Below are 13,304 nucleotides of genomic sequence, written 5' to 3'. Positions count from 1 at the left end.
ATTTTCAATTTCAAAAAGGCAAAACGAACTCAAGAAACGGGAAAAAAACCTCACGATCCTGGAGAGAAACCAAGGCAACGTTTTTTCACTTCCAATTTCGTGAAAAAACGAGTTTTTATCATGAAATTGTATGTTATAAGGCGGAATTCATGTCTCCGCTGAAAATCGACCTTCCACCATGATCTTCAGTTCCAAATAGGCAAAAGAAACTGAAGAAACAGGGAGAAATTTCTCATTGCCCTCGAGAGGCGCCAAGGCAACGTGTTTTCACTTACAATTTCGTGAAATAACGAGTTTTTATCATGATACTGGATGTTATAAGCAGAAATTCATATCTCCGCTAAAAGTCTGGATTCTCCCATGATTTTCCATTTCAAAAAGGCAAAAAGAACTCAAGAAACGGGAAAAAAAACCTCACGACCCTGGAGAGAAACCAAGGCAACGTTTTTTCACTTCCAATTTCGTGAAAAAACGAGTTTTTATCATGAAATTGTATGTTATAAGGCGAAATTCATGTCTCCGCTGAAAATCGACCTTCCAACATGATCTTCAATTCCAAATAGGCAAAAGAAACTGAAGAAACAGGGAGAAATTTCTCATTGCCCTCGAGAGACGCCAAGGCAACGTGTTTTCACTTCCAATTTCGTGAAAAAACGAGTATTTATCATGATATCGGATGTTATAAGCAGAAATTCATAAAGTTGGGATTCTCCCATGATTTTCAATTTCAAATAGGCAAAAGGAACACAAGAAATGGGAAAAAAACCTCACGACCCTGGAGAGAAACCAAGGCAACGTTTTTTCACTTCCAATTTCGTGAAAAAACGAGTTTTTATCATGAAATTGTATGTTATAAGGCGGAATTCATGTCTCCGCTGAAAATCGACCTTCCACCATGATCTTCAGTTCTAAATAGGCAAAAGAAACTGAAGAAACAGGGAGAAATTTCTCATTGCCCTCGAGAGACGCCAAGGCAACGTGTTTTCACTTACAATTTCGTGAAATAACGAGTTTTTATCATGATACTGGATGTTATAAGCAGAAATTCATATCTCCGCTAAAAGTCTGGATTCTCCCATGATTTTCAATTTCAAAAAGGCAAAAAGAACTCAAGAAACGGGAAAAAAAACCTCACGACCCTGGAGAGAAACCAAGGCAACGATTTTTCACTTCCAATTTCGTGAAAAAACGAGTTTTTATCATGAAATTGTATGTTATAAGGCGAAATTCATGTCTCCGCTGAAAATCGACCTTCCACCATGATCTTCATTTCCAAATAGGCAAAAGAAACTGAAGAAACAGGGAGAAATTTCTCATTGCCCTCGAGAGACGCCAAGGCAACCTGTTTTCACTTCCAATTTCGTGAAAAAACGAGTTTTTATCATGAAATTGTATGTTATAAGGCGGAATTCATGTCTCCGCTGAAAATCGACCTTCCACCATGATCTTCAGTTCCAAATAGGCAAAAGAAACTGAAGAAACAGGGAGAAATTTCTCATTGCCCTCGAGAGACGCCAAGGCAACGTGTTTTCACTTCCAATTTCGTGAAAAAACGAGTATTTATCATGATATCGGATGTTATAAGCAGAAATTCATAAAGTTGGGATTCTCCCATGATTTTCAATTTCAAATAGGCAAAAGGAACACAAGAAATGGGAAAAAAACCTCACGACCCTGGAGAGAAACCAAGGCAACGTTTTTTCACTTCCAATTTCGTGAAAAAACGAGTTTTTATCATGAAATTGTATGTTATAAGGCGAAATTCATGTCTCCGCTGAAAATCGACCTTCCAACATGATCTTCAGTTCCAAATAGGCAAAAGAAACTGAAGAAACAGGGAGAAATTTCTCATTGCCCTCGAGAGACGCCAAGGCAACGTGTTTTCACTTCCAATTTCGTGAAAAAACGAGTATTTATCATGATATCGGATGTTATAAGCAGAAATTCATAAAGTTGGGATTCTCCCATGATTTTCAATTTCAAATAGGCAAAAGGAACACAAGAAATGGGAAAAAAACCTCACGACCCTGGAGAGAAACCAAGGCAACGTTTTTTCACTTCCAATTTCGTGAAAAAACGAGTTTTTATCATGAAATTGTATGTTATAAGGCGGAATTCATGTCTCCGCTGAAAATCGACCTTCCACCATGATCTTCTGTTCCAAATAGGCAAAAGAAACTGAAGAAACAGGGAGAAATTTCTCATTGCCCTCGAGAGGCGCCAAGGCAACGTGTTTTCACTTACAATTTCGTGAAATAACGAGTTTTTATCATGATACTGGATGTTATAAACAGAAATTCATATCTCCGCTAAAAGTCTGGATTCTCCCATGATTTTCCATTTCAAAAAGGCAAAAAGAACTCAAGAAACGGGAAAAAAAACCTCACGACCCTGGAGAGAAACCAAGGCAACGTTTTTTCACTTCCAATTTCGTGAAAAAACGAGTTTTTATCATGAAATTGTATGTTATAAGGCGAAATTCATGTCTCCGCTGAAAATCGACCTTCCAACATGATCTTCAGTTCCAAATAGGCAAAAGAAACTGAAGAAACAGGGAGAAATTTCTCATTGCCCTCGAGAGACGCCAAGGCAACGTGTTTTCACTTCCAATTTCGTGAAAAAACGAGTATTTATCATGATATCGGATGTTATAAGCAGAAATTCATAAAGTTGGGATTCTCCCATGATTTTCAATTTCAAATAGGCAAAAGGAACACAAGAAATGGGAAAAAAACCTGACGACCCTGGAGAGAAACCAAGGCAACGTTTTTTCACTTCCAATTTCGTGAAAAAACGAGTTTTTATCATGAAATTGTATGTTATAAGGCGGAATTCATGTCTCCGCTGAAAATCGACCTTCCACCATGATCTTCAGTTCTAAATAGGCAAAAGAAACTGAAGAAACAGGGAGAAATTTCTCATTGCCCTCGAGAGACGCCAAGGCAACGTGTTTTCACTTACAATTTCGTGAAATAACGAGTTTTTATCATGATACTGGATGTTATAAGCAGAAATTCATATCTCCGCTAAAAGTCTGGATTCTCCCATGATTTTCAATTTCAAAAAGGCAAAAAGAACTCAAGAAACGGGAAAAAAAACCTCACGACCCTGGAGAGAAACCAAGGCAACGATTTTTCACTTCCAATTTCGTGAAAAAACGAGTTTTTATCATGAAATTGTATGTTATAAGGCGAAATTCATGTCTCCGCTGAAAATCGACCTTCCACCATGATCTTCATTTCCAAATAGGCAAAAGAAACTGAAGAAACAGGGAGAAATTTCTCATTGCCCTCGAGAGACGCCAAGGCAACCTGTTTTCACTTCCAATTTCGTGAAAAAACGAGTTTTTATCATGAAATTGTATGTTATAAGGCGGAATTCATGTCTCCGCTGAAAATCGACCTTCCACCATGATCTTCAGTTCCAAATAGGCAAAAGAAACTGAAGAAACAGGGAGAAATTTCTCATTGCCCTCGAGAGACGCCAAGGCAACGTGTTTTCACTTCCAATTTCGTGAAAAAACGAGTATTTATCATGATATCGGATGTTATAAGCAGAAATTCATAAAGTTGGGATTCTCCCATGATTTTCAATTTCAAATAGGCAAAAGGAACACAAGAAACGGGAAAAAAACCTCACGACCCTGGAGAGAAACCAAGGCAACGTTTTTTCACTTCCAATTTCGTGAAAAAACGAGTTTTTATCATGAAATTGTATGTTATAAGGCGAAATTCATGTCTCCGCTGAAAATCGACATTCTGCCATGATTTTCAATTCCAAATAGGCAAAAGAAACTGAAGAAATAGGGAAAAATTTCTCATTGCAATCGAGAGATGCCAAGGCAACGTGTTTGAACTTCCAATTTCGTGAAATAACGAGTTTTTATCATGATATTGGATGTTATAAGCAGAAATTCATATCTCCGCTAAAAGTCTCGATTCTCCCATGATTTTCAATTTCAAAAAGGCAAAAAGAACTCAAGAAACGGGAATAAAAACTCACGACTCTGGAGAGAAACCAAGGCAACGTTTTTTCACTTCCAATTTCGTGAAAAAACGAGTTTTTATCATGAAATTGTATGTTATAAGGCGGAATTCATGTCTCCGCTGAAAATCGACCTTCCACCATGATCTTCAGTTCCAAATAGGCAAAAGAAACTGAAGAAACACGGAGAAATTTCTCATTGCCCTCGAGAGACGCCAAGGCAACGTGTTTTCACTTACAATTTCGTGAAATAACGAGTTTTTATCATGATACTGGATGTTATAAGCAGAAATTCATATCTCCGCTAAAAGTCTGGATTCTCCCATGATTTTCAATTTCAAAAAGGCAAAAAGAACTCAAGAAACGGGAAAAAAAACCTCACGACCCTGGAGAGAAACCAAGGCAACGATTTTTCACTTCCAATTTCGTGAAAAAACGAGTTTTTATCATGAAATTGTATGTTATAAGGCGAAATTCATGTCTCCGCTGAAAATCGACCTTCCACCATGATCTTCAGTTCCAAATAGGCAAAAGAAACTGAAGAAACAGGGAGAAATTTCTCATTGCCCTCGAGAGACGCCAAGGCAACGTGTTTTCACTTCCAATTTCGTGAAAAAACGAGTATTTATCATGATATCGGATGTTATAAGCAGAAATTCATAAAGTTGGGATTCTCCCATGATTTTCAATTTCAAATAGGCAAAAGGAACACAAGAAATGGGAAAAAAACCTCACGACCCTGGAGAGAAACCAAGGCAACGTTTTTTCACTTCCAATTTCGTGAAAAAACGAGTTTTTATCATGAAATTGTATGTTATAAGGCGAAATTCATGTCTCCGCTGAAAATCGACATTCTGCCATGATTTTCAATTCCAAATAGGCAAAAGAAACTGAAGAAATAGGGAAAAATTTCTCATTGCAATCGAGAGATGCCAAGGCAACGTGTTTGAACTTCCAATTTCGTGAAATAACGAGTTTTTATCATGATATTGGATGTTATAAGCAGAAATTCATATCTCCGCTAAAAGTCTCGATTCTCCCATGATTTTCAGTTTCAAAAAGGCAAAAAGAACTCAAGAAACGGGAAAAAAACCTCACGATCCTGGAGAGAAACCAAGGCAACGTTTTTTCACTTCCAATATCGTGAAAAAACGAGTTTTTATCATGAAATTGTATGTTATAAGGCGGAATTCATGTCTCCGCTGAAAATCGACCTTCCACCATGATCTTCAGTTCCAAATAGGCAAAAGAAACTGAAGAAACAGGGGGAAATTTCTCATTGCCCTCGAGAGGCGCCAAGGCAACGTGTTTTCACTTACAATTTCGTGAAATAACGAGTTTTTATCATGATACTGGATGTTATAAGCAGAAATTCATATCTCCGCTAAAAGTCTGGATTCTCCCATGATTTTCCATTTCAAAAAGGCAAAAAGAACTCAAGAAACGGGAAAAAAAACCTCACGACCCTGGAGAGAAACCAAGGCAACGTTTTTTCACTTCCAATTTCGTGAAAAAACGAGTTTTTATCATGAAATTGTATGTGATAAGGCGAAATTCATGTCTCCGCTGAAAATCGACCTTCCACCATGATCTTCAGTTCCAAATAGGCAAAAGAAACTGAAGAAACAGGGAGAAATTTCTCATTGCCCTCGAGAGACGCCAAGGCAACGTGTTTTCACTTCCAATTTCGTGAAAAAACGAGTATTTATCATGATATCGGATGTTATAAGCAGAAATTCATAAAGTTGGGATTCTCCCATGATTTTCAATTTCAAATAGGCAAAAGGAACACAAGAAATGGGAAAAAAACCTCACGACCCTGGAGAGAAACCAAGGCAACGTTTTTTCACTTCCAATTTCGTGAAAAAACGAGTTTTTATCATGAAATTGTATGTTATAAGGCGAAATTCATGTCTCCGCTGAAAATCGACATTCTGCCATGATTTTCAATTCCAAATAGGCAAAAGAAACTGAAGAAATAGGGAAAAATTTCTCATTGCAATCGAGAGAGGCCAAGGCAACGTGTTTGAACTTCCAATTTCGTGAAATAACGACTTTTTATCATGATATTGGATGTTATAAGCAGAAATTCATATCTCCGCTAAAAGTCTCGATTCTCCCATGATTTTCAATTTCAAAAAGGCAAAAAGAACTCAAGAAACGGGAAAAAAACCTCACGATCCTGGAGAGAAACCAAGGCAACGTTTTTTCACTTCCAATTTCGTGAAAAAACGAGTTTTTATCATGAAATTGTATGTTATAAGGCGGAATTCATGTCTCCGCTGAAAATCGACCTTCCACCATGATCTTCAGTTCCAAATAGGCAAAAGAAACTGAAGAAACAGGGGGAAATTTCTCATTGCCCTCGAGAGGCGCCAAGGCAACGTGTTTTCACTTACAATTTCGTGAAATAACGAGTTTTTATCATGATACTGGATGTTATAAGCAGAAATTCATATCTCCGCTAAAAGTCTGGATTCTCCCATGATTTTCCATTTCAAAAAGGCAAAAAGAACTCAAGAAACGGGAAAAAAAACCTCACGACCCTGGAGAGAAACCAAGGCAACGTTTTTTCACTTCCAATTTCGTGAAAAAACGAGTTTTTATCATGAAATTGTATGTTATAAGGCGAAATTCATGTCTCCGCTGAAAATCGACCTTCCAACATGATCTTCAGTTCCAAATAGGCAAAAGAAACTGAAGAAACAGGGAGAAATTTCTCATTGCCCTCGAGAGACGCCAAGGCAACGTGTTTTCACTTCCAATTTCGTGAAAAAACGAGTATTTATCATGATATCGGATGTTATAAGCAGAAATTCATAAAGTTGGGATTCTCCCATGATTTTCAATTTCAAATAGGCAAAAGGAACACAAGAAATGGGAAAAAAACCTCACGACCCTGGAGAGAAACCAAGGCAACGTTTTTTCACTTCCAATTTCGTGAAAAAACGAGTTTTTATCATGAAATTGTATGTTATAAGGCGGAATTCATGTCTCCGCTGAAAATCGACCTTCCACCATGATCTTCAGTTCTAAATAGGCAAAAGAAACTGAAGAAACAGGGAGAAATTTCTCATTGCCCTCGAGAGACGCCAAGGCAACGTGTTTTCACTTACAATTTCGTGAAATAACGAGTTTTTATCATGATACTGGATGTTATAAGCAGAAATTCATATCTCCGCTAAAAGTCTGGATTCTCCCATGATTTTCAATTTCAAAAAGGCAAAAAGAACTCAAGAAACGGGAAAAAAAACCTCACGACCCTGGAGAGAAACCAAGGCAACGATTTTTCACTTCCAATTTCGTGAAAAAACGAGTTTTTATCATGAAATTGTATGTTATAAGGCGAAATTCATGTCTCCGCTGAAAATCGACCTTCCACCATGATCTTCATTTCCAAATAGGCAAAAGAAACTGAAGAAACAGGGAGAAATTTCTCATTGCCCTCGAGAGACGCCAAGGCAACCTGTTTTCACTTCCAATTTCGTGAAAAAACGAGTTTTTATCATGAAATTGTATGTTATAAGGCGGAATTCATGTCTCCGCTGAAAATCGACCTTCCACCATGATCTTCAGTTCCAAATAGGCAAAAGAAACTGAAGAAACAGGGAGAAATTTCTCATTGCCCTCGAGAGACGCCAAGGCAACGTGTTTTCACTTCCAATTTCGTGAAAAAACGAGTATTTATCATGATATCGGATGTTATAAGCAGAAATTCATAAAGTTGGGATTCTCCCATGATTTTCAATTTCAAATAGGCAAAAGGAACACAAGAAATGGGAAAAAAACCTCACGACCCTGGAGAGAAACCAAGGCAACGTTTTTTCACTTCCAATTTCGTGAAAAAACGAGTTTTTATCATGAAATTGTATGTTATAAGGCGAAATTCATGTCTCCGCTGAAAATCGACATTCTCCCATGATTTTCAATTCCAAATAGGCAAAAGAAACTGAAGAAATAGGGAAAAATTTCTCATTGCAATCGAGAGATGCCAAGGCAACGTGTTTGAACTTCCAATTTCGTGAAATAACGAGTTTTTATCATGATATTGGATGTTATAAGCAGAAATTCATATCTCCGCTAAAAGTCTCGATTCTCCCATGATTTTCAATTTCAAAAAGGCAAAAAGAACTCAAGAAACGGGAATAAAAACTCACGACTCTGGAGAGAAACCAAGGCAACGTTTTTTCACTTCCAATTTCGTGAAAAAACGAGTTTTTATCATGAAATTGTATGTTATAAGGCGGAATTCATGTCTCCGCTGAAAATCGACCTTCCACCATGATCTTCAGTTCCAAATAGGCAAAAGAAACTGAAGAAACACGGAGAAATTTCTCATTGCCCTCGAGAGACGCCAAGGCAACGTGTTTTCACTTACAATTTCGTGAAATAACGAGTTTTTATCATGATACTGGATGTTATAAGCAGAAATTCATATCTCCGCTAAAAGTCTGGATTCTCCCATGATTTTCAATTTCAAAAAGGCAAAAAGAACTCAAGAAACGGGAAAAAAAACCTCACGACCCTGGAGAGAAACCAAGGCAACGATTTTTCACTTCCAATTTCGTGAAAAAACGAGTTTTATCATGAAATTGTATGTTATAAGGCGAAATTCATGTCTCCGCTGAAAATCGACCTTCCACCATGATCTTCAGTTCCAAATAGGCAAAAGAAACTGAAGAAACAGGGAGAAATTTCTCATTGCCCTCGAGAGACGCCAAGGCAACGTGTTTTCACTTCCAATTTCGTGAAAAAACGAGTATTTATCATGATATCGGATGTTATAAGCAGAAATTCATAAAGTTGGGATTCTCCCATGATTTTCAATTTCAAATAGGCAAAAGGAACACAAGAAATGGGAAAAAAACCTCACGACCCTGGAGAGAAACCAAGGCAACGTTTTTTCACTTCCAATTTCGTGAAAAAACGAGTTTTTATCATGAAATTTTATGTTATAAGGCGAAATTCATGTCTCCGCTGAAAATCGACATTCTCCCATGATTTTCAATTCCAAATAGGCAAAAGAAACTGAAGAAATAGGGAAAAATTTCTCATTGCAATCGAGAGATGCCAAGGCAACGTGTTTGAACTTCCAATTTCGTGAAATAACGAGTTTTTATCATGATATTGGATGTTATAAGCAGAAATTCATATCTCCGCTAAAAGTCTCGATTCTCCCATGATTTTCAATTTCAAAAAGGCAAAAAGAACTCAAGAAACGGGAAAAAAACCTCACGATCCTGGAGAGAAACCAAGGCAACGTTTTTTCACTTCCAATTTCGTGAAAAAACGAGTTTTTATCATGAAATTGTATGTTACAAGGCGGAATTCATGTCTCCGCTGAAAATCGACCTTCCACCATGATCTTCAGTTCCAAATAGGCAAAAGAAACTGAAGAAACAGGGAGAAATTTCTCATTGCCCTCGAGAGGCGCCAAGGCAACGTGTTTTCACTTACAATTTCGTGAAATAACGAGTTTTTATCATGATACTGGATGTTATAAGCAGAAATTCATATCTCCGCTAAAAGTCTGGATTTTCCCATGATTTTCCATTTCAAAAAGGCAAAAAGAACTCAAGAAACGGGAAAAAAAACCTCACGACCCTGGAGAGAAACCAAGGCAACGTTTTTTCACTTCCAATTTCGTGAAAAAACGAGTTTTTATCATGAAATTGTATGTGATAAGGCGAAATTCATGTCTCCGCTGAAAATCGACCTTCCACCATGATCTTCAGTTCCAAATAGGCAAAAGAAACTGAAGAAACAGGGAGAAATTTCTCATTGCCCTCGAGAGACGCCAAGGCAACGTGTTTTCACTTCCAATTTCGTGAAAAAACGAGTATTTATCATGATATCGGATGTTATAAGCAGAAATTCATAAAGTTGGGATTCTCCCATGATTTTCAATTTCAAATAGGCAAAAGGAACACAAGAAATGGGAAAAAAACCTCACGACCCTGGAGAGAAACCAAGGCAACGTTTTTTCACTTCCAATTTCGTGAAAAAACGAGTTTTTATCATGAAATTGTATGTTATAAGGCGGAATTCATGTCTCCGCTGAAAATCGACCTTCAACCATGATCTTCAGTTCTAAATAGGCAAAAGAAACTGAAGAAACAGGGAGAAATTTCTCATTGCCCTCGAGAGACGCCAAGGCAACGTGTTTTCACTTACAATTTCGTGAAATAACGAGTTTTTATCATGATACTGGATGTTATAAGCAGAAATTCATATCTCCGCTAAAAGTCTGGATTCTCCCATGATTTTCAATTTCAAAAAGGCAAAAAGAACCCAAGAAACGGGAAAAAAAACCTCACGACCCTGGAGAGAAACCAAGGCAACGATTTTTCACTTCCAATTTCGTGAAAAAACGAGTTTTTATCATGAAATTGTATGTTATAAGGCGAAATTCATGTCTCCGCTGAAAATCGACCTTCCACCATGATCTTCATTTCCAAATAGGCAAAAGAAACTGAAGAAACAGGGAGAAATTTTTCATTGCCCTCGAGAGACGCCAAGGCAACCTGTTTTCACTTCCAATTTCGTGAAAAAACGAGTTTTTATCATGAAATTGTATGTTATAAGGCGGAATTCATGTCTCCGCTGAAAATCGACCTTCCACCATGATCTTCAGTTCCAAATAGGCAAAAGAAACTGAAGAAACAGGGAGAAATTTCTCATTGCCCTCGAGAGACGCCAAGGCAACGTGTTTTCACTTCCAATTTCGTGAAAAAACGAGTATTTATCATGATATCGGATGTTATAAGCAGAAATTCATAAAGTTGGGATTCTCCCATGATTTTCAATTTCAAATAGGCAAAAGGAACACAAGAAATGGGAAAAAAACCTCACGACCCTGGAGAGAAACCAAGGCAACGTTTTTTCACTTCCAATTTCGTGAAAAAACGAGTTTTTATCATGAAATTGTATGTTATAAGGCGGAATTCATGTCTCCGCTGAAAATCGACCTTCCACCATGATCTTCAGTTCTAAATAGGCAAAAGAAACTGAAGAAACAGGGAGAAATTTCTCATTGCCCTCGAGAGACGCCAAGGCAACGTGTTTTCACTTACAATTTCGTGAAATAACGAGTTTTTATCATGATACTGGATGTTATAAGCAGAAATTCATATCTCCGCTAAAAGTCTGGATTCTCCCATGATTTTCAATTTCAAAAAGGCAAAATGAACTCAAGAAACGGGAAAAAAAACCTCACGACCCTGGAGAGAAACCAAGGCAACGATTTTTCACTTCCAATTTCGTGAAAAAACGAGTTTTTATCATGAAATTGTATGTTATAAGGCGAAATTCATGTCTCCGCTGAAAATCGACCTTCCACCATGATCTTCAGTTCCAAATAGGCAAAAGAAACTGAAGAAACAGGGAGAAATTTCTCATTGCCCTCGAGAGACGCCAAGGCAACGTGTTTTCACTTCCAATTTCGTGAAAAAACGAGTATTTATCATGATATCGGATGTTATAAGCAGAAATTCATAAAGTTGGGATTCTCCCATGATTTTCAATTTCAAATAGGCAAAAGGAACACAAGAAATGGGAAAAAAACCTCACGACCCTGGAGAGAAACCAAGGCAACGTTTTTTCACTTCCAATTTCGTGAAAAAACGAGTTTTTATCATGAAATTTTATGTTATAAGGCGAAATTCATGTCTCCGCTGAAAATCGACATTCTCCCATGATTTTCAATTCCAAATAGGCAAAAGAAACTGAAGAAATAGGGAAAAATTTCTCATTGCAATCGAGAGATGCCAAGGCAACGTGTTTGAACTTCCAATTTCGTGAAATAACGAGTTTTTATCATGATATTGGATGTTATAAGCAGAAATTCATATCTCCGCTAAAAGTCTCGATTCTCCCATGATTTTCAATTTCAAAAAGGCAAAAAGAACTCAAGAAACGGGAAAAAAACCTCACGATCCTGGAGAGAAACCAAGGCAACTTTTTTTCACTTCCAATTTCGTGAAAAAACGAGTTTTTATCATGAAATTGTATGTTATAAGGCGGAATTCATGTCTCCGCTGAAAATCGACCTTCCATCATGATCTTCAGTTCCAAATAGGCAAAAGAAACTGAAGAACCAGGGGGAAATTTCTCATTGCCCTCGAGAGGCGCCAAGGCAACGTGTTTTCACTTACAATTTCGTGAAATAACGAGTTTTTATCATGATACTGGATGTTATAAGCAGAAATTCATATCTCCGCTAAAAGTCTGGATTCTCCCATGATTTTCCATTTCAAAAAGGCAAAAAGAACTCAAGAAACGGGAAAAAAAACCTCACGACCCTGGAGAGAAACCAAGGCAACGTTTTTTCACTTCCAATTTCGTGAAAAAACGAGTTTTTATCATGAAATTGTATGTTATAAGGCGAAATTCATGTCTCCGCTGAAAATCGACCTTCCACCATGATCTTCAGTTCCAAATAGGCAAAAGAAACTGAAGAAACAGGGAGAAATTTCTCATTGCCCTCGAGAGACGCCAAGGCAACGTGTTTTCACTTCCAATTTCGTGAAAAAACGAGTATTTATCATGATATCGGATGTTATAAGCAGAAATTCATAAAGTTGGGATTCTCCCATGATTTTCAATTTCAAATAGGCAAAAGGAACACAAGAAATGGGAAAAAAACCTCACGACCCTGGAGAGAAACCAAGGCAACGTTTTTTCACTTCCAATTTCGTGAAAAAACGAGTTTTTATCATGAAATTTTATGTTATAAGGCGAAATTCATGTCTCCGCTGAAAATCGACATTCTCCCATGATTTTCAATTCCAAATAGGCAAAAGAAACTGAAGAAATAGGGAAAAATTTCTCATTGCAATCGAGAGATGCCAAGGCAACGTGTTTGAACTTCCAATTTCGTGAAATAACGAGTTTTTATCATGATATTGGATGTTATAAGCAGAAATTCATATCTCCGCTAAAAGTCTCGATTCTCCCATGATTTTCAATTTCAAAAAGGCAAAAAGAACTCAAGAAACGGGAAAAAAACCTCACGATCCTGGAGAGAAACCAAGGCAACGTTTTTTCACTTCCAATTTCGTGAAAAAACGAGTTTTTATCATGAAATTGTATGTTATAAGGCGGAATTCATGTCTCCGCTGAAAATCGACCTTCCACCATGATCTTCAGTTCCAAATAGGCAAAAGAAACTGAAGAAACAGGGGGAAATTTCTCATTGCCCTCGAGAGGCGCCAAGGCAACGTGTTTTCACTTACAATTTCGTGAAATAACGAGTTTTTATCATGATACTGGATGTTATAAGCAGAAATTCATATCTCCGCTAAAAGTCTGGATTCTCCCAT

This window comes from Venturia canescens, chromosome 3 (genome assembly GCF_019457755.1).
Source record: "Venturia canescens isolate UGA chromosome 3, ASM1945775v1, whole genome shotgun sequence".
Classification (NCBI taxonomy): domain Eukaryota; kingdom Metazoa; phylum Arthropoda; class Insecta; order Hymenoptera; family Ichneumonidae; genus Venturia; species Venturia canescens.
Note: the sequence above shows the minus strand (reverse complement) of the source record.